This window comes from Hypanus sabinus, chromosome 21 (assembly GCF_030144855.1).
Source record: "Hypanus sabinus isolate sHypSab1 chromosome 21, sHypSab1.hap1, whole genome shotgun sequence".
NCBI lineage: Eukaryota > Metazoa > Chordata > Chondrichthyes > Myliobatiformes > Dasyatidae > Hypanus > Hypanus sabinus.
In genome coordinates, this window is record NC_082726.1 from 17,746,244 (window position 1) to 17,772,443 (window position 26,200).

Genomic DNA, 26,200 nt, shown 5'->3' on the forward strand with positions numbered 1-26,200 from the left:
TACCATTCGGCTGCAAACAAGCGGCGATTTGCTGCGGCCGAACTCACAGGTCTTTTGAGATGCGCAGAGTAAAAGCAGGCTGACAGCGGGAGAGTGTGCAGCCGCCGACGCTGGGATCGAACCCCAGTCCTGCTCTGCGATCGCGACCTGTGCGTGTGGGGGAAATACAGACACACAACGAGCAAACATTTACAGCCGCTTCTCTACGAGTAACAACACACCGTACAGGAGCAGGTTCAGCACTGTGGGTGGTGCTGTTTTTCAGGTAAAACTTTACTCCAGAATTCTGCTTGGCCTCGGTGGTTATTTAAGGAAGGAAGGAGCTGGTCAACACTTCGGCAGAAATTTACCTTGATAGCACACAGTAAATCCTCTATGTAGCAACGCGTTTGCATTACTGAACCATCTCAAAATTAGATTACCCAGCTTCCTTTCAAAGGTATAAAATCTATTCGATCTTTATATCTACTGCATCACACAGGTACCGCTGCCAACTAAGGCAAATTTCGACCCATAGTAAAGGGATTGAACCACCCACGGTAGTTAAAATCTTTATTACCGGGCGTTAGTCTGCCCTTCATCAGCAAATCTTCAACATACCGACTGTCCGCGGCTCTTAGGCAGCGCAAAGGCGTGGTAGATCAGGGTGCGGGCACCAGCGGCTCCCTGTGCACAGGATCTTTTTGGCGGGGTTGCGTTTGAAACGGTGACGCGGCCTCCTCCCGGGGCCCATGTTAATGAAAGGGGGTGTTTCCATCTCTGGGAGTTCGGCTGCCTGTGAGCGGAGGTGCGCGCCAGCCGCGGTGAGCAATCTCCCCCGTTTACCCCTTTCCCCCAATGATCCGTAATCTCACGGCAACCGTGCAAGGACTTTGCGGCTGCGATCCGTATCTCGGAAATTCGGGGTAGGAGGAGGAGGAGGGGAGTTGGGAAGAGAAACCGCGTAGGGCGCCCGCCGCCCGCAGAGTGCCGGAGCCCGAAGGAGGGTGAGGGCTAGGGTTGCAGAGGAGTAGATGGCTTTTCCCCTTCCCCTTACCTCGTCCCTCTCCCCCGCGACCGACCGGCTGCCACTCACAGCCCTGGCACACGGTGGCCTTATGGGGGGGATGGGAAGGGAGGGCTCACTCGGTATTTCCTTGCTTCCGAACACTATTTATAATCAACGTGGTGTGGATTTTTTTTTAAAAAGCAGGGTGCGGGGCCGGAGAGAAGGTAATCAGCACCCGCCTTCTTAAATATATTTGTTCTTTAGTGCTCGGCGGCCGCGGCGTGTGTTTGTTTTGGGAGCCGGGATTTAAAGGGGAGAGGGTTGAAAATGGAGAGTGTAGCGGAAGGAAGGGAAGGTGCGTAGTTTGCATGTGCAGCTGGCTAGTGATTGAGCTGTCTCTGTCCCTCCCACCGTTGTATTCAGGGGGGCTGGTCTGCCGCCGAGAGGGAGGAAGGAGAATGGTAAAGGGGTGTTTTGGTCGATTTTGATGGTGGCCTCGCGTTGCCAGCCCTTCCCGGCTGACTGACCGCCGCCCGTCCCGACTGTGTAACAAAAGCTTCTCGCCCTGTAACAAAAGTCCGCGCTACGGAGCGCGCAACGGACCAAATGGCCGAACGCGCTCACGCCGTTCGTCGCCCTCCAGCTCGAAACTCCCGCACTCTGACTGCGGGAGAGCGGCAGGAATAAACAGGGGATCCCCTCCAGTGGAGATTGATGGGGGAAGACCCCGGGACTCTGCGCCGAGCCGCCGCTGCCATCCACTGACGCCCGGTGAAGGGCCGACACCGCAACCTCACCGGGAGTAAACACGGCCGAAGTCCCGCCCCCTGCGCACGCTGCACGCCCACCTGATGACGTAATCATGTCCCACCCCTCTGCTCGGCACGGTCCCGCCCTCCCAAATTTCCCGCAAAGGTTGCCGCCTCCTCTTTTCTGATTGGTTAACGTCCTCGGAGCGGGTCCGCCCCCTAGTTACTCTATTCTGATTGGTGGATCTGCCAATCGCGCCTCCCGAAGGCTTTCATTGGCGGATGGTTTTGTAGTAGTGGGGGGGGGGGTTGCCGCTTCTACGGGATCTGTTGCGTCACTTTAGTGGCGGCCTGTCACGTGTCACGGGAGGATTCCCCGGCAGGGACCCGGCTCATTGACAGCGAGTCGCCGCAGCCCCAGCGTGCACGGCGGGCGGGAGATAGAGCGCTCCACGGTGCTCGCCGTCCGAAACAAGCATTCGGTGCCTCCGGAGCGAAACACACGAAGTGGAGGCACTCGGCGTGCCTAGAGATCCTCCAGTGTTTCGTGCGTGCTGCATCCAGACTTCCGGGATGGGGGGCGGAGCCGTTGCGGGCTTAGCAGCTGGCCCTGAAATAACATGTGATCGAATGAGTTGGGAGTTCTCGCTGCCAATGCCAAACTCGTCTCGGTCCTTCCACCGTTCTGTTACTTCACAGCAACGCCAGTGCCGCATTACTGAGTGAAACTTGTAGCTGTGCGGGACCCGGAACTTGTTCCCTGATCGTAGGGTTAATGAGATTTGTTCTCTGAGGTTTTTTTTTCCCCAAGGGTTTTATGTTATTCTGCCTAGTTCCGCTACCCCCGACGTTGGGTGCATCACGTACCCAATGTACGCAGTGTGACTCTATCCACGGCGTCGGGGGTGAACAGTATTCGACAGCTTGAGTAATTGAAACAGCCGCTCACAGTGGGGGTGGGGAAAGTGACTTTGAAAAGAATTGCGACTGGAGGAATTCTACAGGAAGTAGTTCTTGATGTTTCCCCCCTGCGGGATGTAAGCGTCGCTAGTATAGGCAACACTTACCGCTCGTCATTGATCGTCCTGTGAAGTGGTGCTGAATATATCCCCACGGTGCTTTTAAGGAAGGCAGTTCCTGTACGTTGTCGCAACCCATTGAAAGAGTGGGGTTAGATTTTAAATGGCCACGTGAGAGCGTATGATTTGAACGCGGACGTGGATTCCAGCGTTCTTACAAGCTTTGCTTGCTGTATCTTTTGGTGACGAGAGGTGGTGGACTTGGGAGATGCTGTCAAGAAGCATCGATCGGCAAGTTGCACTAGTTCCTGAACCGTGCACAGTGGTAAACAGTTTGAAATGTTTAGGTGACGGATGAATTCCCATTCGGAATCATGAATATTATTGACTTAAATGACGTGAATTTTGCTTTGCAGTAGCAGAACACTGCAAAGATATTACTATGAATTATAACAATGAATCGCACAATTCAGAAGTATGATGCGGAGGGGAAGAAGCTGTTCCTGAGTACTGAGTGTGGGTACCTTCTCCACGGCGGTAATAGTGAGAAGAGGGCATGTCCGAATTGGTGGGATGAGATGCCGTCGTCTTAAACCAACACCTCATTCTACCCTTGTCATTCGGACAGGAGTATAGAGAGGAAAGGTTTTGAGAAGAATGGATCAAATTGTGCAAGTGGACATCTTGGTTTGCAAGGACAAGTTGAGCAGAAGGGGCCAGTAGTGGCTGCGCTGTCTGTGATTCTATACAAATGCAGATTCTGGTGCATGAAAAGTGCACATTCTGGACCTAAACCAAAACAAATTCTGGATAAATCTTGCAAATCAAGCAACACCTCTAGTGAGAGGGCTAGCTGTGGTTCCTGATCTGAAATGTTGGCAAGTTTCTCTTTTCACAGATGCTCTGTGACTGTCTTGAGTTTGTCCAGCTTTTCTGTTTCTGCTACCATTCTGCTCTGTCCTGAATGGTACTCGACTTTTTGACCATTGGAACTTGACACCCAGGCCTGGGTATTAGAATGAAGACATACTGTCTCCTGTATCATGACGTTTCGTGTTCTGTGGCAGTAGTGTAGGACAAAGACGTAAAATTCCTATAAATTACAAAATAAACAAGTGATGAGAAATAACATTCTTGGATCACTCAGAAACCTGATGGTGGAAGGGATGAAGCTGCTTCTGAATTGTTGAGTGCATCTTCAAGCTCCTGAAGCTCCATAGTGATGGATGCCTCCTTTTCAAGGCACCACCTCTAGAAGATGTCCTTAACGTTGGGAAGGCTCGTCTCCGCGATGGAGCTGGCTGAGTCCCCAGCCTTCTACGGCCTCTTGTGATCCTGGGCATTGGAGCCTCCATCACCAGAAGATGATGCAAGCAGTCAGAATGCTCTTCACTGTACATCTAGGTTTGGTGATATGCCCTTGCTCCATCTGGCAGTCTTTGGGGTACAGTAGGACGAGAGTCACTTGCCCAGATTGACTGATCTCTGACCTTGCCCCTGTGCCCTATACAGCTGAGCTGTTAAGCTTTCAGTTGTTAGTGACCTCTCCTTCCCATGGCTCTTCAGGATATTGTTGGTGAATTGGTGGCATTACAGGTACATTCTGCAAGGACGTGTGAATGGAAATTAACCCCCCCCCCCCATGTACTGCCAGTGGTGAAGATCATGAAAGCATCTGATGATGTCCAGTTTAGGAACTGCCCTGAAGAACATCAGCAGAAATGCTCTGAGATGATTAGTGTCCACCACTTTGTTAAAATTATCCTTCTGCGTAAGAATTTTCCTATTGGTTTCAACTTTGCAATACCTTGTAATTGCCCTGATGCTATTAAAGGCAATGACCTTAACCTTAAGGAAGGATTTGTTTGTCACAAAACATGTGGGAAATGTCCATGTGTCAACTGATTTGGCACTTGTTCAGTTTTCCCTTCATCGGCAGCACTTTTACTAAAACCACTGTTGAATCTTTTTTAATGGGAATGGAGTAGGAACACTGAACACAGATGAATTTTAGCAGCCCATTTCATTCGTGCATTTACAAAAATCATTACTATCAACAGCTGCCCTCTAGTCAGCAGACTAACTTTTTCATTTTGATAATAATTATCACCTGTCACAGCAATAAAATTGGCTCCAAATGGTAAACTTCTGTTTTAGATATTTTTGTGCTGATTCTTTTAAAAATGTGTTTGCATTGCTCAGCAATGAGAACATGTTACATATTTCCAAGAAGACCTTTTTTAAAATTAAAGGAGCAAATCATTTTATCTGACAAGACCTGCACTTAGATCTTTTCACAAGAAGTCTCTTGAGTAATCAGCTTGAAATATCGACTGTCGGCTTCTCCCTGTAGAAGCTGCCTAACCTAAACCTGTGTCCCTCCAGCTATTTGTTTTTGCTGCTCCAGCTTTCTTGTGTCTTTGTGTCCCCTTGTGCAGCAGAAGCAATTTTGAAGAAGCTACCTTCATAGAGTCATACAGTGCATAAACAGTCTCTTTGGCCTAACTGGTCCCACCAACTAAGACTCCCATCCAAGCCCGTCCCATTTGACCATGTTTGATACTAGCCTTTTCCATCCATATTATCTGTTCGAGAGTCTATAAGTATTGTGACTGAACTTTCTTCAACCACTTCCTGTGGCAATTCATTCCACATAAATACAGCCCTATAAGGGGGAAAAAAAGTTACTCCTCAAGTTCCTATTGTACTCTTCTCAACTATGCCCTTGAGTTCTTAATCTTTTTCCTAGGGCTGAAGAATCAAGTGAATGTAGAAGATCACTTCTCAAGTTTCCGACACTCCAAGATGAAAAAATCCTAGTCTGACCAAATTCTCCTGTAACTCAGTCCCTCAAGTCCTAGCAACGTCCTTGTAAATCTTTTCTGCACTTATTTCAGTTTAATCTTTCCAATAACAGTGACCAAATTTCAACACAGTCTCACCAGTACAACTGCACCATGTTTATACTTCCCCACTTTATACTCATAGCCCAGTCTAATGAAGGCCAACATGCTAAAAGCCACCTTCATCTTCAAGTGACTCTATTTCTATTCCAAGGTCCCTCAGTTCTAGAACATGCCCCAGGGCCCTTCCGCTCGCTGTGGAAGTCCTACCTTGCTTTGACTTGCCAAAATGCAACACCTGGTACTTATCCGAATTAAACTCCATTTGCCATTTCTTGGACCATTTACCCAGCTGATCAAAGAATCCTTGTAATCTTTGATAAGCTGCTTCTCTGTGCAGTATAATACCTACAGCATGTTTGTGTAAGCTACTAGAAACAAAATACTTCTAATTGCCATTTTAAAGAAACTAGATGAATGTTCATCCAAACCCTTGTAAGAGTATATTTTAAAGATATGCCCCGTGGAAAGACAAGTTTGCACAAAGTTTGACTCACCATAGATCTTAAAAAGCCCAATCTTATCACCAACACAGGTTAGGGCCACTGGAAACAGAACTGAATATCTTCAAATTACTGCCTCATTCATGCTGAGAAAATGCTCTTTGAGCCATTTGAACTAAGAAGGTGACTGAGCTATGACTTTAAATAATATTTTGTTAATAACATAATTAACAAGTAATCTGAAACACTGTAGGTATTTGAATAGTTTGGGAGCAGGGTAGACCACCATGTAATGATTTTTTTTTTGCTGATATGATATTGGCCTCAGCTTCAATTTCCATGATACTCCCTAACCCTCAAGTGCATTAATCTGCTTTCAAAATATTTTAAGAATTGGTATTCTTCTCTGCAACAGAAATTTCCAAAATTGAAAACCCTCAAGAAATTCCTACTTAGTTCAGACTTTTATTTAATCCAGAGATCATTTCCCCCAAATTCTAGATTTCTAAATTCTAAATCCACCGACTGCCCTCTGAAGCCCAAATGTAAATGGAAAGAAAAAAACAAAGTGAGAACATTTGGGTGAAGCAGTGCAACATAAGTAGTCCTGGAGGTACTTAGTGGGTCAGACAGCATCCGCTGAGTTCCTCCAGGGCTTTGTATGTTGCTCCAGATTCCAGCATTTGCTGACTTTACCCCCCCCCACCACCACCACCCCCCCCCCCCCGAGTTAAATAGGGGATGCTATCAGTGTTTCTAACACAGCTAATCTGTGGTGATAACAGATCAGAAAAGTTTAAGTTCTGAGCATGGTCATGAATATTGAATGATAACTTTCAGATTTAAGTCCACCATGCAGTTAAAAAACTTTTGGGTTAATTTGGACAGTTTCCAATTTCTAGCTAATAACGTAATTGGTCTATTGCAGTGAGTTTGATTCTCCAGAAGTTAATTTTAATGACAAGTTATTACCAGATGATTGGCAACTCATTTCTTGCCTTTTTTTGTCTAAAAGTTTTAAACCTAGGTTTGTCCATGTCTGAAATATGCCGAGCCAAGTCAGGAGCACTGGCTCACATACCTAGTCCCCCGTAACCATACATGTACATGTGCAATCCTTGTTGGCGAGTGTCTGCTTGTAACTGGATGAGCTCACTGAGCATTCTCACCAGCGTGGATCATTTAGTGATATCAAAAGTAGGGATCTTTGCTGCACACTCCGTGACTGAAATTGGTTAATTCAGCATATTCTGTCAATTAGGATCTTCCTTGCAGAAGTCAGGGAGAGGTTTTTTGTTTATACAGCTGCTGTGTCCTCACTACTTTCACACTTTCAGAGTATCAGGGAAATAACAACTTAATATGCACAGCAGGGTTCTCGATATGGCAGTAAGGTAGATCATGATCTCATCTGTTTCAATTATATTGTTTGAGGGGTAATTCTTTGCCAGAGCACAATTCCTTCTTCAAAAAGCCCCTCAGATCATTAACATCCCTAGAGGGAATGTATTTAATTTTTCTTAAAGACAATCTGAGTGTGCAGTGTACTCTCAGTGCTGTACTGTGTATCTATCTGAAGCAGCATTCAGGGATGTGGAGTGTGGGTTGAACCCATTGCCCTTTGGCTCAGGCGAGTGTGCCAGCATTGGATTAACACCACTGGACCATTTTCAAATATGTAATCTGGGAAATAAAACTAATACAAACAATAGATCTGAACCAGACAACATTTCCATCTCTGCTGGTGGGAGGTTTTATGTAAGTTTGTTTTTCTCAAAGATTAACTACGGAGTGGAGTGTGCTGGATACATTGCTAATGTAACTGCGTGAACCAACCTGTTGCAACACTGGGAAAAGGAACACCTTTCTTTTTCTTTTTACACCTGGTATAGAATCAATTGTTTCCCCCTCCCAACCATCCTTGTTTTCTTTCCCATGGCAGTTGCTTCATTGCACCTTCCCCCGACTTCTCTTTCCAAAGGGTTAATGGAGAGGGACAAGTCAAGTTAGTTCTGAGCTGTGGGCCCACTACCAGCACTGAGTGGACAGAGGAAATATTATGTGGGTTGTATTCCTTTATCCTACAACTCAATAAACTGTGGCATCTACTAGTTACTTGAAAATAGATTTTTGAGCTCACTTGTCTCCTAATGCCAGACTGGTTATCATTGACATTGTCCTCAAAGACTTCAGTGAATGCAGTATGAACAAGAGAAAACCTGCAGGTGCTGGAAATCCAAAGCAACACACAAAATGTTGGAGGATCTCAGCAGGCCAGGCAGCATCTTTGGAAAAGAGTACAGTCGACGTTTCGGGCCGAGACCCTTCATCGGGACTTTCTTTTAGCATGGTAGTGTAGAGGTTAGCCCAAAGCTCTACAGTACCACCGCTGTCTGTAAGGAGATAGTACGTTCTCCCCATGACTGCATGGGTTTCCTGCAGGTGCAGCAGTTTCCACCTATGGTCTGAAGATGTATCAGTTTGTAGCTTAATTGGTCACTGCAAGTTGTCCTGTGATTAGGCTAGGGTTAAATCGGGGGTTGCTCAATGGCGCAGCTTGAAGAGTGGGAAAGACCGATCCAGCACTGTACCTCAATAAATAAACATTTGTTGTCAAGCTCCTGGTCCTGTCAGACATCTGCAAAACAAAGCTTCTGTTCTGGAGCAGAAAATGTGCCGATGTTGGAAATGTGAAATAAAAATAGAAAATGCTGGAGGCATTCAGCAGGTTAGGCCCCAGCATTTTCTATTTTTATTTTAGAAACCTCATGAAATTTGCTACAAATGGCACTCACTTTACCTGTAATGCGGATGATCTTGCTACAGTGAGACCAGGCAGTACGGAGATGACTGACCGATTCCAACTAAACAGAACCAATAGTTGATCAACATTTTGGTCCAAGGTCTAATTTTAGTTTTAGTTTCAAGGAAATGTAATAATGGATTTGGGGAAGAATTGTATCATGCATTAGGCTATTCACTCCATTAGGTTGATACTGGTCAAAATATGTGTCAGACCAATTTCATATTACAGTTCCAGTTGGTTTCCATGGTTAGTTTGACTAATCCCTTCAAAGGTTGTCCCAGATGACAGGCTACAAGGAATGTTAAGCAGTAAGTATGTTGAATGTTAATTTGGCACAGTTGTGTCTGATTCGGGAATTTCCATGTTTCAGCCCATCTATTTAAAGCAGTTATCGATGAGTCCTGCAGTCTGAGATCCCTTTAGATCGGGGGTTCCCAACCCGAGGACCACAGAACCCTTGCGTAATGGTTGGTCCATGGCATTAAAAAAATAGCTTGGGCATCCCTGCTTCAGTAGAACCTTGGTTTGATCGATGGTAAAGATCCCCAGAACACTCTACTAAACAAATTAACTGGTCATCAATACTAATTATTTGTAGGTCTGCTTAGGTTAACTATGACTACACTATAAATGAGGTCATAGACGAAAGGAGTCAGGATGCTAAGGATGCCTAACAGGATGGGTGTAGAGATATTTTCTATAGTGCGAGAATGCAGAACAAGGAGTGACTGTTTAAGAGTTCACTCTTTTGAGGCAGACCAGGTTTAGTTTTTCCTCTTTCAGGAGGTTGTGAGTTATTGAAACTTCTGTCCCTGAAGGGTGTTAGAAGTAGCGTCTTTGAATATTTAAAGTGGAGGTATAATCCAGGGGGAGGGAATTGAAGGGTTACCAGGAAATATATGGGAATACAGAGTCTACATTCATAATCTTATTGAATGGCAGAGTTAAATGGTCTACTCCTGCTTCTTACTCATAGGTTTGAAAATGTTCAATTTTCTGAACAATTAACATAATTTTCCTTTTGATCATAGCACTCATTCCAAATATTATAGATCAATATAAAAATATTGCATTAAACGGGTAAATAGAAACATAAATTGCAGACTTGTGTAAGTGTTGTTTACTTGAGAAGCACAACTTTAATCCACAACTGTTTAGTTTTGTGGTTAGTGGCACTCTCACCAGATGTAAATACGCCCCAACATCTTAAGATGTTAAAGCACACCTTTGTCTCTAATCTAAACCAATGAGACTGATAAATTAAAATTTGCATCCTGAATTTTATAGGCGGTGTCTAACACATGCATGCACATCACTGGCTTCAGAAGAGCATCTGGTTGCTTTGTGAAAGGACATCACCTGCCAGCCCACAGACCCAGCCAGCGTTCCAACACCTTTGCACAGATTTTGTGACAAACCAGGTAAGGGTCACCTTTAATTCTTATTGTAGTCCATTCATACATTTGCTGCAGATGCTAGTAATTTGTTTTCCTGTTTCCCTCCTTCATGTCCCTACCCCCACTTCTAACATTGTCTCCATCTACTCACAAACATCTGCGCCTCCCTCAGATATCACCAAACTGCTCACCCAAGGTCTCTGGTGATATCTTCTTCCCAGATGCAACCATCAAGCAAAATTTGAACCCAATTTTATATCTGCCCTGCCGACAGCACAGACATAGCCCAGGCAAAGCCATCCACAACACTGAGGTCTCATCTCCCCTTTCTCTTTGTTATGACTGGTAGTCTTTCTCCTCCATCCCAGCCCTTCATTTATGTGTTGCCTCTAGGCTGAGTATCACTGACTATCACCTCACCATGGTGACTTGGAGATAAACAATGCAGAGCGTTGTTGAAAAATATCAGAAAACTAGAGTGTCTTCCTCTAAGAATTCAAGTTCTTGGACAAGCTCTGCAAACTTCCATCGCTACCCTAACCCTGCTGATAAAATATTCAACAGTCTGTATACACAGTCTCCTGCGAGATAAAAGTTGAGCTTCCTGCTCTATCATAATTGTTATTACAAAAGAGGCCATTCAGTCCAAGGAGTCTTTCTACTATATCTCTAGATGGAGATACGCATTTCAAGTATGCCCTGGGTGAGGGGTCTTCCTTCACAACCGCCTTGTATTTTTCACCCAGGGTTTAATCTGTGACCTATTTCCTCAGTCTTGACCCAAAATATTGACTCTCCATTTTCCTCCATGGATGCTGCTTGACCTGCTGAGTGTCTTCAGTGCTTTTTGTGTTGTCATGGAGTACTACAGCCCAGAAACAGGCTCTTTAGTCCATCTAGTCAATGACAAACTATTATTCTGCCTGGTCCTGTTGACCCACACCTGGACTGTAGCCCTTCGTACACCTCCCCTGTACTTTGGACCCAAATCAACCACTTCTTGTTCCCTCTATTAATCCATGAAACCAGTTAGTCTTGCATGCTTTCATAAAATCTCTGAACTTGGGGCTCCAATATAATCCTAAAACTGAAATTCATCATCACTGTAAGTATTAGAGTATATCTAGGATCTTCACATCCTTTCAACAATGAAGCACTCTACATCAGCTGTGAACCAACTAAGTTCAGAATGGCTTTTCTACTCTCTTTATAAATTTTAGGATCTGATGTTTTAGTAATAGTTTTTTTAGCTTTCAAAAAGTCTTTCACTACCAAATGTCATTCATAACAATAATGTTCCCTCTAATTTGAAATGACCAGTGTGCGCAAAAATCTTATGTTGTGCAAATTTTGTCCGGTGACAAAACGTGTACGCACTGAATACTAGCGGTTCTTTTGCACTTTGGAATTCGACATAGTGAATCAATAATTTCTTCAGTAAGGGTATAAATAAGCCAGTTCTAAAATCTGCAGACAAATAATTGCACCAAGTCATTAACACTGTCCACATCAGAAACCAGAAAAAGAAATATAATTGTGTACGATTGTGAAATATACTTAACATACCAACAAGGTAGAGGGTGACAACCTTTTGTGCACAATTTAAATTCCCTCCTGCACTAGTAGCAAAAGATGTGTGCACGTGCACACCTTAGAAGTATTGTTGTATAATGGTACTTATCTTCACACTAACTTGTGCTCCCGTCTATTGAAACCCCTTTACTTACCCTTCTGACGTGGCTTTTCTACATCTTATCTAACATTTTCTGACATCCAGATGAAAGGTCACACCCCAAATGTTGACCATCCATTTACATCCATAGACAGTGTCTGAGCTCTTCCAGCTTTGTGCGTTCTGCCAGGTTCCAGCACTTGTGGTCTCTTCTGTCTAGATTTTCTGAAGTCTCACTCTAGACAAAGCCTGCACATTTGCATTCTTGTTGACTGCCTGTTCCCATAATAGATCAAATTGTAATTGCTTGTCACCAAAATATTTCTCCATGGTTCCAAGCCACCATGATTTCATGATTCTCCAGGCTTGACCCTGCTCCTGTATCCTTGAAACTTGGCTCAACGCACAGTCTACCTTATCTTCCTGTCTCCCTTTCATCTTTGGTAAAAGTGTACAGTCACTTTGCCCTTCCTGCTTAGGATTCTCTCTTTAGTTTTGGATGAAGCTTTCGATAACTCTTCCCATCGTACTTTCATGAAGGATCAATACTTCCTCCTTGTATTCTCTGAGATACCTAGGACATTTTCCTATGTCAAAGACATTATATCAGTGGAGTTTGATCATCTCTTGGCTGGATTACTTCCCATCACTGGCTACAGGAGAAATGCTGTAAGGTATTTGATAGGTACACCAGTGGAATTTAAATTGACTTAATCTGGATTTTAAAGGTTGTTCCAAATTCTCATGTGATTGATGATGGTATTGCCAGTGATTTTTTTCCCCTCCATGTTACGAGCAATACACTGCAGGGTTGGGAGTTAAAACTGGAGGCTACAGAAAGAAGATAAGAGGGGAGAAATTTAAGAGGCCTGAAGAGTAACTTTGCAGAGGGTAGCAACCATTTAGAATGTGCTACCAGAGGAAATGGTTGAGGCAGATACTATTGCAACATTTACTGGAAGGGAGGGACTTGGTGGGTTATGGCTTGAATGCAGGCATCTTGGACTAGCAGAAGAATGGTGTGGTTAGCATGGACCATTTGGGCTGAAGGGCCTGTGTCTATGCTGTATTACTGTGACTAAAGAAGTACCTCCTTAAGATAAATTACTCTTTCAGTTAAGTATTTAGCATAATAGAAAACTAAATTCAAAATCAGGACATCAGGGTTAGGCAGCATCTGTGAAAGAGTTAATACCTTGTGCCAATGACCTTCCGATCAGAACGGAAAGGGTTTATCTATTGGGTGGCTGAACTCATACTGATGAAGGCAATTCTGTTTTCTGTAGGTTACAATTAAAACAAAATCTGAGTCCATAAAGGCCTGACAAGATAGATGTTGAGATGTTTCATGGGAGGATCAAACAAGGGCATGTAGTTTCAGTGAAGGGGTGGTCACTCAAATCTGACATGTGTAGGAATTTCTTCCCATGAGGTGTAGGGAACCTTTGGACTTTTCTACTGCAGAGCTATGGAGGTTGTTTAATCGGGGTGCATACTTCTGAAAGTTTGAGGAACGAAGGTAGTGAGGAACTGGCATATTAGAGGGCTCTGGGATGATCATACTGAGTGGCAGCAGAAGGCTGAGGGGCCAAGTGGCCTCCTCCATTCCTAATCACCGGGAGGAAGGGATGCGTCATAAAATAACTTGGGGTTGAAGCCAGCTGCACTGCCAGGATATGATTTTAGCTTTTGGCAGGTGGGTAAATTGCATTTGAGCAGTTGTGTACTCACTTGGTTTCCTCTTCAACCTATTGATAAATGGTAGCCAATCGAAAGTTTGGTTGCATAGCTGAAGTTGATGCTGTTGCGAGTTTCTGCAGGATGGAGAGAAGTGTTTTGGTTACAATTTACCTGAAATTCTCTTGTTCCTATTGAATTGATACTGTGTTTACTGCCTTTGAATCTTATTCATGTTACAATGTTTAATGATAGTCTCCCCTTTCCATGTACCACTGGCTGTTGTGTTTCCTGTACTAACAGTGACTATCGTTATTGGGTTGGCCGAACGAGTGGTTTGGAATGTGCCAAAGACTCATATAAACAGTCTTCTGCGTTTAGAGAAAAATACTAACTTGAAATGCCTAGAGTGTGGTAGGTGAGTTTGAGACAGAACCTGCCAAACCAACATAGATTTCTTGGTGATTTGTCAGATCTTGCAGATCAGGGCAAGACTGTTGATCAATCAGCTCAAACCCACTGCAGGAGTTCCTTAAGGCAAAGTTTTCATCCCAATTGACAACAATGATTTTCATTCCATCACAAGGCCAGATAGGGGATATTTGCTGATGATTACTAAATATTCACAGCCTTTCAGAACAGCAGTATTCAATAGGATCTGTAAAATATTCAGGCAAGGAACTTTTACATCACAAAACTACCAGGCAATCCCTATCCCCTGAACTAGAATCTAACCACCTCCCCTTGACATTCAATCTCATTCGCATTGCTGAGATCCCCCACCAAAATCCTCAGTCACACTTGGCCAGCAACTCCTAAGGATGATGGGTCAAAGGCTGGATATCCTGCTGTGAATGCATTCTGACAGCAAGGTCTTTCCATGATCTGTAAGGCACTTGCTCAGATAACCGCAGATCCAGCAATACTCAAGGTCAGCACTGTCCCAGGTAAAGCAGAGTGCTTGGTTGGTGCCCCAAGCACCATGGGTGTAGTGTGTACTGTTTTCAAACTGCATCCACGTGCCTCAGCTACAGTAACAGCATCTCCCAAATCTCTACCAAGGACAAGAGCTTAAGGCACACTGAAGCACTCCCACTCCTTTCCAAGTATCTCACCCTCCTGACTTCAAAGCGGTATCACTAGTCCATCATTTGGTCTTAAGGTTGTGAAAAACCCTACACAGCAGCACTTGAAGGACTTAAGAGCAGTTCAAGGCAACCACCACCATCAAGGGCATTTAGGAAAAGACAGTAAATGCTGGTCTTGCCGTTGATGGTCCTTCCTACCACATCGGTCTGGCCAGGTCATCGCAGCACCCCCTCCAACCACGATGCAAGCGAGATTCACTGTTTGGTGGCATGATGCATAGACTGGCAGCTTTGTCCGTCTGCCTTCCAAAGTCATCTTGCTCTGGGACTTCTTTGACTGGTTGTATTCCACAAGGGACACAAACAACCCCATGACAGCAAGAAAAACATCAGGTCAGATAAACCTTTGAATCTCTGATGGGTCCTTTTGCTAATCCCCTTTAGTCTTGTTTTTTAATCAGGTATTTATCCTGCTATTTACTTAGGAGTTAATTGGCAGGGCATTAATGCTTACTCCTGGGAGTCTGTTCTAAACATAACTTGTGTGTGTGAGGGGGGGTGGAAGGAAATTGAATAGATTCTAATAATGCTCCAGACTTGTTTATTATAATCTAATTAAGTACATAGTCTTTTCATCCCTGAATGAGGAAGTGACTTCTTCTGGGGAATATCAAATGGATGGCACCAATACTTCTAAGTGCCATTTCTGTATAACTATGGACAAAGGAAGATGTGGCATTTAACCACACAAAGCATTCTAATTTCTCCATACCACCTTTCAGACTCACGCAATAGCAGTTGTGCAGAGGCATTAGTCAAATGTTTCTCTGAACTCCAAGTTAAATTAAATTTACTAACCATTATGAAAATCACACCAAAATCCATGACTATAATATTTAAAATTCTGGGGCAGTGGCTTTTATTCGGGCCATTGAGACTGTCTACCTAGTTAAACATCAAATAATATGCAAAACATTATTGAAAGCAAGATATCCCAAAACGTGAAAACATTTAAAACATCCCAAAACATTTAAAATGGACAGCAAGTCACACTGAGTCATTAAATCAGAGATCAAAAGTTTAGTCTGCACCCATCCAATATTCTGAGATTCACTGTTGAAGATTCACCGTCCTCTGGTAGATCCTGAAATGGCCAGCCCTACTTTTTCAATCCATGACCCGTGGTTGGTAGGCACCCTAGTACCAGAAACATCAGCTCTGTACCAGTCCCACAAGAATTTTGTTGTTTTATTAAAACCACATTACTTCTTCCTTCTAAACAAGACTGGGCTCAGACAGTTTACCTGCAACCCCCAATCACAGAAATCAATCTGGTGAACCTTAATGGCACATTCCCCATCATAAGAACATCCCTTCCTGGAGGGATAGGCAAGACCTGTGCATAATATTCCAGAAGCTGCCTCACCAGGAACCAATACAATAGGGACAAGACATCTGTACCCTTGTATTCAAAACCTATCTCAAAGCCAAACAGTTTGTCATCTTAATTGCTTGCCAAAATGGCTTTAACTTTGATTACATACAAGGATAGCCAAGTTCCTCTGACACAAACATCTTTATATGTGTTTTTCCTGAAATTAATAACTATTATTCCTCGTTCCATGACCCAATCCATCCACATCTCCCCGAAACAGGGGTTCACAACTATTTTTTATACAGTGGTCCCCTACCATTAACCAAGGGGTCCATGGACCTCAGATTGGGAACTCTTGCCCTGAAGCCTCAGCCCAAATTTCCACCTAGCTTTGCACCTCAGTAAACTTGGATACAAGACCATAGACATAGGAAAAGAATTAGGCCATTCAGCCCATTGAGTCTTTTACTATTCCTCTCAACCCCTTTCTCCTGTCTTCTCCCCTTAACCTTTGACACCTACTAACCTGTGCTTTATATATATACACACACAGTCAGTGATTTGGACTCCACAGCCATCTGTGGCAATAAATTCCACAAATTCACCACCCTCTGGCTAAAGAAATTCCTCATCTGTGTTCTAAATCGACATCCTTCTAATCTGAACGTTGTGCCCTCTGATCCTAGATCCACTGTAGGAAACATCCTCTCTATGTCCACTCTATCTAGGTCGTACATATGTCACATGAATCCTACACTCAAGTTACTAATACACTCAGACTCCGCATAACGCTAACCTGCATAGCACTGATTCGTTATGATGTGATTATTCAATTCTTTACTGAAATTTTTCAAAAATGGCAGAAGTTAATTCTAAACAACACTTAAAACTTCTCAAGAGCAGCTGCCGTTACAGTAAACATTCAGTCAGCCAATGAGAACACTTTACATACACTCTGAGCCACTCACAGCCAATCACATATTAGTTCACACTCTGCCTCCCTCACGTGTGTAACATTCTTGCACCTTTGCCAACATATTCCATTTTTTTGTCATCCATAATATTTGGAAAAAGGCCTGCAACTTCCAATGAGGGTAGTAGATCTAAGATGTCCAGGATAAGCATTAGCACGGATGTGAGACTGCAAGTGATACGGCGTGAGGATGTTAATGATGGCGATGTTACTGCATTCTCACTGTGAGAATCTTAGTATTAAAGAGCTTCGAGAAATGGCAGAGCAACACATCCTGGGTGAATCTGTGGACACAGATGGAGAAGAGGAAACACCAGCAAGAAATCTCACCACAGAATTCCACAGCTTTAGCATCATTACGACCACACAAATCACGGTCCAGTTCATGGATAATGACCCTGACTGGGAGCGAAGCAATAAGGCAAAGAGGGATGTCCTCAACAGAGAACAGCTTGTTGAGAGGAAGCTTAAGAAAAGGCAGTCAAATCTTGACGCCTACTTGAAGAAGAAGCTAGAGTGAGAGGAAGACCCTCAGCCTGGTCCCTCCTCCAAGATGTAACCACCTTCCCTCCACTGCTGCACAGCTGACGTACAGGTTAGGCCTATTTGCGTCTTTGTTACTCCACAAATTACGTTATATACATAATAATATCATACATGTCTGGTTTTCTTTCTTTTTGTCAGACACACCCAATGCTATAACGACCCCGCGTAGCACTCCACCCCCAAGGAACACATCCTCAGCGTTAAGCGGGGTCTGAGTGTACATTGAATGACTGAGCTCCAACGGACACAGTCTTCCAACCTAAAACTGATCATTTATGCTCCATTAATCAACCCTCAAGTCCAAGTACAGCATCCTGCAATACTCACTCTAATTTTGTGTAGTAAATCTTGTCTGGGACCTTCTGAAAGTTCAAATAGTGTACACTACATCAAATGGCTTGTCCTTAATGATGTATCTTCAAAATTTAGAATGTTTATCACATGCTTTTAAGCTCTGCCAAGAACTATTATTTTCCAAATGTTGTTTCTACTTTATAAATTATAGAATTTTCTTTGTTGTTGAAACGATTTTTCAGTCGAATACTTTTAGATAGGCAACCAGAATGTCTTGGATTAATTTGAACTGATGAAATATCCTAGCTAGTCATTATTCTGCAATAATCTAGCTATCTGGTGATTAGACAGAAACAGATCATTTAGCAGAAACTTTATTTTGCACAATTAATGTTCCCACTAGGCTGGTGTTTTATGATTTTAAAAAATCTGCCAAATCTCATTTCCTCACTGAGCTTTAATTTGGAAGTTTTCTTGGAGCTGAAGCATTAATGTTGTAGGTAAGAACAGTTCCTGATCTGAATTCCAAGCAGTTCACTGCTTTCATCAACTTTTAATCAGGGCTGTAGCACCAGATATTAAAACTTCATTTTAGTCAATTTACACAATTTACAAAAAGACTCTGGCTGTCATTACTTTCACTTGTTGTGATCAGACATCTGTTGCAAAAAACATTCAGGCTACTGAAGTCATTGACTGAAGACTGAAACCCCTCCGCAACAACTTTCATCCTTGTGCAGAAGCACTCAAGTATTTATCTCTCTAGGGATGCCAAATTTAGTGGTGAATTCAGCTAAAATTAGCCAACAATAATGAAAATTTACACCAAAGCCATAGCGGACATTTAAAGTAGCGTGCCTTGGCTTTCATCTAGATAATCAAAAGAGCCTGTCATCCACTGTGAGAAAACATTAATTTTACCAACACTAAAAAACTACTTCCACAAGACTCTCTCCAAGACATTTTTGAAATTTGTTACACAAAATTAATTACACCCAAGTATAGTGTGGGAAAGCCACCGCACAAGGCAATGAGGCATGAGGAACCCTTTCTAGCATTTCTATGCCCCCTTATGGTACTGTAATCTTTAGCTGTCTGAAGTAGGATTGTGGTTTGAGGTCTTATTCCAAGTATTTTAAAGGTTCAGCCTTCCATTAGGAATGTTCAAACCCTGGTGGGACATAACTTTTTGAGTCTGAATATCACTAAACAATAACCAATTGCATTAGCATTCATTAGGTAGTGAGGGGAGGTTTGGGGAAAAGAAGTGGGAGAAGGAATGGAAGAAAAGGTGCTTGAAGGTACGGTACTATGCATGACTCTTGATCTCGTGGAACGCAGCTGGAAACCTAGTTGAGGAAAAGAAAGATTCTTGCAATGGAGATAAGTGTATTGTAGTCTTAGTCGGGTCACCATAATATTCAGAGAATAAGAATCAGATTCATTATCACTGACATAGGTCATGAAATTTGTTTTGTGGCGGCAATAGAGTGCAAGACAAAACTTCCTGCAATTTTGAAAATAATTAATGCGAGGCATAAAAAATGAGTTGGTTTTCATGGACTGTTTGGAAATGCGATGGGAGGGCAGAAGTTGTTTTTAAGTTTGCAGATTTATACTAATATAACAAGTGCAGCAATGAACTAATGCATATCGGACCTAATGTGAAATTTTAATTGGTGGTTGAAAGCTTCTCCATGTGTATGAGGTGAACTTTGACTTGATAAAATACTATCTTTTGTGTCACTGTGGTAACAAAAAGCACTCTTTAAATTCATTGTGGACATTGCTGGCAAGACCATTTTATTGCTGGGCCCCAGCTCATGGTGCAGGTGGAAGGGAGCAGCCATCTTAAATCTGTGGCCCCTATTTAAACTTTGCCCCAAGCAGTTCTTATTTAGAATGGGATCCTCCCTGTCATGGCCATGTCCAACCCTTCAACATGGATTTTCCATTTCATAAAAATTGTTTCTCTCCTGAGTAGTCCAGTGTGACAATGCAGCAGAGTTCAGGCACTGTCCTTACATGCATCAATTTCTGACAGAAGCAGAACTTTTATGAACTTTTATGAAGAAAGTACTGTATTGACCAAAATACGAGTTACATCACAGATCAGTCAATCCAATAGGTGGAGCAGATTTGGGAGAGTATATTCTTGTTTCTGGAATCTCATTCCCCTCCTAATAGCCTGCCTACCTGTAGTTATAAAACAGGAATTATTGAAAGTACTCAGCCTGTCAGGCAGCATCCATGGAGAGAAACAGGAATGCCTCATGGGTAATTGTGAAGGTGATATGGAGAGCAAATTGTTGCCCATGTAGCAAGCTCTCCCTCTCCATGCATCTGATGAACCAAAGGAATGGCAGAGACTAATACAGATTGGTACCAGTGGTGTCGCAGGAGTTGCCAGTCAGCATTGAACTCAATGTAGGACTGCCTTAGGGACTCCAGCTCTAGAATTTTTCCCCCTCGGGGTTTACTCCCAAAGCCTTAACCATGAGTGGGTATAGCTGCAAGGCAGCGGAGGTTTGAGATCAGCACTTTCCTTCTCCTAGATGAGCTGCCAACCATGTCTGATGAGCCCTGTCTGCCCGAAGCGACTGGTTTTAATGAGCTGGTGTCCTGCCTTTGCCCCTTCTCCTGTCAGTAGAAACAGTTCCACCAGGCTTAGTAGCCAAGGAGGCCAGGAGCTGGACCTGGTAGTCAGACACTATCTAAGATGCATGCCATTGGGAGCATTTAATAGGTAGTGGGAGTTTGTCCCCATTCCCAACCCCAGCTATAACAACCTTGGGGAGAAAACAGCTGGAATAAATGGGTTATGCTCTCGTTGGAGGGGTTAACAGTGGGGTACCCCAAAGACCAGATCTTGGGCTTCAAATGTCTAGAGGGAGGGAACAACATGTAAAGTCTCCAAGTTTGCTGTTGATACAAAACAAGGCAGAAAGGTCTGTTGCGATAAAGGCATTGTGAAAATGCAATGCTTATGGGTAAAGTTAGTGACTGAGCTAAAACCTGGCAAATAGAATTTAATGTGGGGAAGCACTTAAGAGGAATCAAAAGGAACATTGTATCGATGGAAAGAGACTGCAAATGAGGGATGGACAGGGGGATCTACGTGTACCAGTGCACAAGTCAAAAATTAAACAAGCAGATCCAGTAAGTAGGAAGAAGGCAAACAGCATTTGGAACAGAAGGGCTGGGGTATAAGAACGGGGTGGTTTTGTTGCAGTTGTACAGGGTTTTGGTGAAGTCACACTTGGAATATTGTGTGGTTTTGATCCTTGTACTCATGAGGGTATAGTAGCATTGTAAATACCCAGAATGAATGGGTTGCCTTATCAAGGGAGGGTAGACAAGTGGGTCTGTATCCCTCAGAGTTTAGCAGAATGTCACCCATACAGTATCTGAAGAAGGCTTGATAGGGTATGTGTGGAGATGTTTTCACCATTAAAACAGTCACAAGCAAGGGGCCCTGGAGCCAGTTATTTAGAACTGAGGTCTGCAGCAATTTCTTCTCACAGATGGTAGAGAATCTCTGGAATTCTCGACCGAAGGAAGATCGAGGCCAGGTGTAGGTACAGGTAATGTGGAGGATGATGAATTTGAAAGATCGGGAAATTGAGGGTGATGGGGAACTGGCACAGAAGTCATCAAGGGGCAGATCCACCATGATCATATTGAATGCTGGGGGGGGGCAGGGTCGTTGGGGTAAATGGCCAATTCTTGCTCTCATGTTGCTGTCTGCTGCAGAGGTTTGTGTTTTTTTTTAAATTACTAATGTTAAATCTTAGCCTATGCTGACATTTTTACTGCTTCCTTCAATACCTTCACAAGTTCCCGAGCTATTGCAATTATTGGCAAGTTTTATCAATGACCCAGAGGAAACAGCCCAGCTTCTGCCTTAAAAAATATCTTTGCGCAAGTATTGAGACTTGCCTCAGGTGTCCAACTGCATTCAAATAAAATGAAGTATTAATCTGTCCCTTCTACAATATTCAATTTAAAAATTAATGTCATTTTACACCTTCTCAACTGCCACCTCTTTCTTTGTGCGCAGTTCAGTCCAAAATTCTGTGGACTTCCAAAAGGCAAAGGCTTTGGCTTGCATATCCACCAACAATGCCCGTAGAGAATAGGTTTGTTCCAAGATTGGCTGCTACTGTATTTCTCATGTCCACGTGGAGCAGTGTTGCTGGAAAGGAATCAGTACAAATGGAGATAAGAGTCAGCAAATGTTGGATTCCAAAGGAACACAGCTGTTATATGGAGAGAAATGTACAATCAATATCTCAGGCCTAAGCCCTTCCAATGGAAGGTTCAAGGTCTTGATAAATGGTCTTAACTTGAACCACTGATTGTCTATTTCCCTCCATAGCTGTGTTGCAGTTAGTGCAAATGCCCTGTTTGAAAATTCAATATAATTAAACCAAGCCAAGATCTCACCAAAGCAACTCTGATATAAGGGGAGAGAAAAAAGAATCTGTATTTTGGTAGTGGGATCAGTTAGTCTCCTGTAGTTAAAGGCTTCATTGGAATTTGAAAAGTCACATCTTCATATCAGAGTAATGAAACGTTGGTCAACTGTTTCCATAAGTTTTGCCTCAGTAATTTCAATCAAGTTTCAATGTCAAATTGAACAATGCTCTTAACCTATTGTCAAGACTAGATTTCATGACAATTACAAATTTAAATTTATAAATATACTACCAGACAGCAGTTTTCTTCCAAAAGCTTATGAATTGTTAGTTCCACATATACTCAATTTTTTTCCCCCATGTCACCTCCTATTGAGTTTTTGTTAAATTTGACATACCTCTCATTAGGTCTGCTCTTTTCCTGAGGCCCAGCATGCTTGATGCTGTTAGTTGCATTGTCTTTCTAGGAGACTTATGTAATCTTTTGCAATTTTGCTAATCGTTTACCATCTTTGAAGTGTGGAAACAATAGTACCTCACTCAGATACTTTATCATTTCAGGCGCTTTGTTATTTTAGCCTCCTTTAGGTGCATCCCTGTTTCTTCCCCTTCCTGTTTGTGCATTCAAACCCAAGATGGAAACACAGAATGCCTGCGCTCACACAAGTGCCAAGCCAGCAATTAAACTGAACTTAGAAGGGGTGATCAAAAACTTGCTCAAAGGGTCAGACCTTCAGGTGATGCCGGGAGGGAAAACGCGATTAAAGGTTCCTTCCCAGTTATAAAATTGTTCATGTACAGAATAAGGATGTTGTTTCAAGTCGAGTGCACTCACACAAAACCATATTTGAGGTCTGGAGTCACATTGAGTACAGGCTATGCAAGAACTGGTGCCTTTACCCGAAACATTTGCAATCTAGAAGGTAAACAAACTAACAGTTCCAGTCACCATTACAGATACATTCTTAATACTAGGAGTTTAAACTTAAATTTCCCAGCTGCTTTGGGACCAAAATTGGTGTCCCGAGATCAATAATAATTTCAATATCAGTCTGGTAATTTAACACTCAGACACAAGGGTTGGTTTTCTCAAAGAATGAGTGACAACGGTAATTAATCACTCTGCCATTTTCCAATTTGCTCCAAATATTGTTTCCCTTCAAGTGACTTCCAAATTCATTAGATGGACTAATGTACTCAGATTATGTCACCTTCCCCCCCCCCCCCCATCCTCAAATGTTCTACTGACTCGAGGCACACCATCACACCTTCCAATTTCCCATTAATAGCAGCACAGGCTTCATACTTCTATAATCACCCTTTCATGGTGTTTCCTTATTCTCAAGTATGGTGGTTTGTGGTTCCTGAAGTAATTTCTTTCCCGTGTGGGCAGCACTGCATTGGGTCAATCTAAAGAAAACTCAGAAGATCAGATAACATCTGTGGAAAGAAACAGTCAACACTTCGATGCTTTCTAAAGAAAGGTCCTTCACTTGAAATGCTACTATTTCTGTTACCACAGGGCCTGACTTAATGTTTTTATTTCATATTACCAGAATCTACAGTTTCATTAATTTATTGTACCAATATAGATACTGGTAGAAGCTATGCCTCAACCACAGCTGCAGCCATAGTCATATTTTAGAAACTATTGATGAAAAGGCCAAAACTGAACGATTTTCATTCACACATCTCCCTTGAGTCACTGGTCAGGATAGAGGACCCCATTCATATGTTTGAATATTTGGGGCAAACATTGCTGCTTTCATCGGCACTTGAGGCACCACAAGTAAGGTGCATTCTCAATCTAAATTGATTAGTACAATAAATCTTAAAGGATTCATAATAGCAGTCTATACAACTTGATATTTAGGATTGCATTAGTTTCTGTGTTCCTGGTTATTTTTCTTCCCCCCCCCCCAATCAAAACTAAAATTCCAAATATAGTTCTTTAAACACTTCAGGATGGATCCAAAAGGGGTAACTTAGCCGTTACAAGCTATTTGTAAATAAAGTCTTAAGTGTAGAGGCACACGATTTTCCCCTGTTCTGATTGGAGAGACGCTGGCCAAATCTTTGAAGGCATGTATTATTAATACTTCGTGCCATAAAAGCAAGCTTTTGATCACCCCTTCCAAGTTCATTTTCATTAAACCTGTGCCATAAACAGGGAAATGTATTATTTAAGACTATACTTTGTAGTATCTAGTAGTAACAATATCATTCTAGCTAGGCTGAACAATACATACATTCCCCTATTAACTTAAATTCTGAAGAACCATTCCTGAACGCGTCACCATCTTAGCTATTAATTTTTGGTGTCGAATTGTAAAAGGATCATTTAATCCCCTCAATAAGAGGTTTAAAATTTTCACGGCAAAGCATTGTACATCAACAATAAACTGCTTGCTTAAGTCAAAAATACTATAGAAACATCAAATAAATTAAGTTTTAAATTTATGATAAATTTAACTGAATAAATTACTTTTTAAAAAATTACAACGGTTGCACTAATCCAACAATTGTAGGGAGTACCACAGCGCACAGAATTTAGAGCGTCTTATTTACCACTTCAGGTCCAGGTAGAGACTTTAATGCGTTGATAAATACTGCACCGCAAATAAAAATTGTCCATAAGATTGCATTAGGTAACTAACTGCAGGACACAGCAGCCTGACTCGGTCATTGTTTGCCACAGAGGTGGGTTCAGTCACGCTTGAGATCTCACTTGGAGTCGAGTGAGATAAGCAGTCACAAATCAGTAAGCAGAGGCAAAGCTGAACTGCCTGCTTGCACAGTGAAAAAATGGTGACCTGATTTAAGCCAGTACCAGTCGTGGCACTTCCGCTATTAAAGGCAAATAACTGCCAATCAGTTTGATAGACATTTGAATATGCCAAAGAAAATACACCGGTCCACTTAAATTTAGCAAACAAACCAATCATAATCGAGGAAGGCGGCGTGGCTGTGCTGAACCTAATGTTATGTGGTTGGGAGTATGGGCGGGCAGCGGTTGTCAGCTCGCTTACTCGAGCTGCGGGATTGGCAGCGCTTGTAATCCAATCAAGTTCATTCCTTCCCCAGCAGACTCGTCGGCGGGGCTTCTGTCGATGACCAATAGGCGCAGGGGAAGTGCGGGACTTCCGTCCCCGGCATCTGCCGATCACGCTCGCAGATAGGCGTAGCACTGTTGTCAGGTTACAAACGACAGCGGGATGACGGACGTCGCCCGCCAGCCAATGAGCGCTTCGAAACCCGCCCGCTGTAGCAGCACCGGAACCAATGGGGCACGCGGGGTGGGCGGGACTTCCTGCGCGGTGTACAGTTGATTGACAGGCAGTGAGTGAGCGGACGAAGAGACGGCCTCCGCTGCGAGCTGTTTGGTTTTATTTCACCCACACCCCCGGGCCCCGCTGGAGGGGTTCGCGGGATTTCTCTGTCGGCGCTCCCCGGAGCGGGAGGGACACTGGGCGCAGGGAGTCTGCATCTTTGGCGGGGCTTCGGAGCGGTGAGTGGAGGGGGCCTGTGTGGGGTGAGGTGTTTGTGTGCCGGGAGGGGGGCTGCGCTGTCCTGCTGTGTGAGGGAGCGAGCGAGCGAACAACCCGCGGCCTGCACAACAATCGGTGCCCCGGCTCGCGGGCTCAAGATCGGCAGCCGTGATTGGGGGTGGGGAAGGTGGAATGAGAGACGGGGGGGGGGCGGAGAATCGATCGGCCGGCAGAGCGGATCGAGGCGGCGATCGGGCGCGTTTGGGGAGGTGGTGGGCTGGTCACCGATCGGTGGCGCCGGATTGCGCTTCCCCGAGCGGGAGGGAGAGCCTCGGGAGGCGGGATTGGGGGGGGGGGGACATCA

General features: G+C 43.5%; 1 protein-coding gene and 1 long non-coding RNA gene across 3 annotated transcripts in view; one reads left to right on the forward strand and one right to left on the reverse strand.

Moving 5' to 3' along the window:
- Positions 1-704: 704 nt before the first annotated feature.
- sin3aa (SIN3 transcription regulator family member Aa) overlaps positions 705-26,200 on the forward strand; it is a 134,548-nt gene continuing 109,052 nt past the window's right edge. Inside the window, exons 1-2 of one of the 2 annotated variants that reach the window (XM_059946067.1) lie at positions 705-803; positions 10,196-10,329. The gene's annotated coding sequence lies outside the window, so the exon portion shown is untranslated. Of the gene's footprint in view, positions 804-10,195; positions 10,330-25,467; positions 25,857-26,200 lie in introns of those variants that run through there. The other variant, XM_059946066.1, reaches the window with a different exon arrangement.
- LOC132378828 (uncharacterized) lies at positions 11,826-25,411 on the reverse strand. Its single transcript, XR_009507202.1, has 3 exons — positions 24,917-25,411; positions 13,709-13,791; positions 11,826-12,808 (listed from the first exon to the last, which is right to left on the reverse strand). It is a non-coding gene; the product is annotated as an uncharacterized LOC132378828 (long non-coding RNA).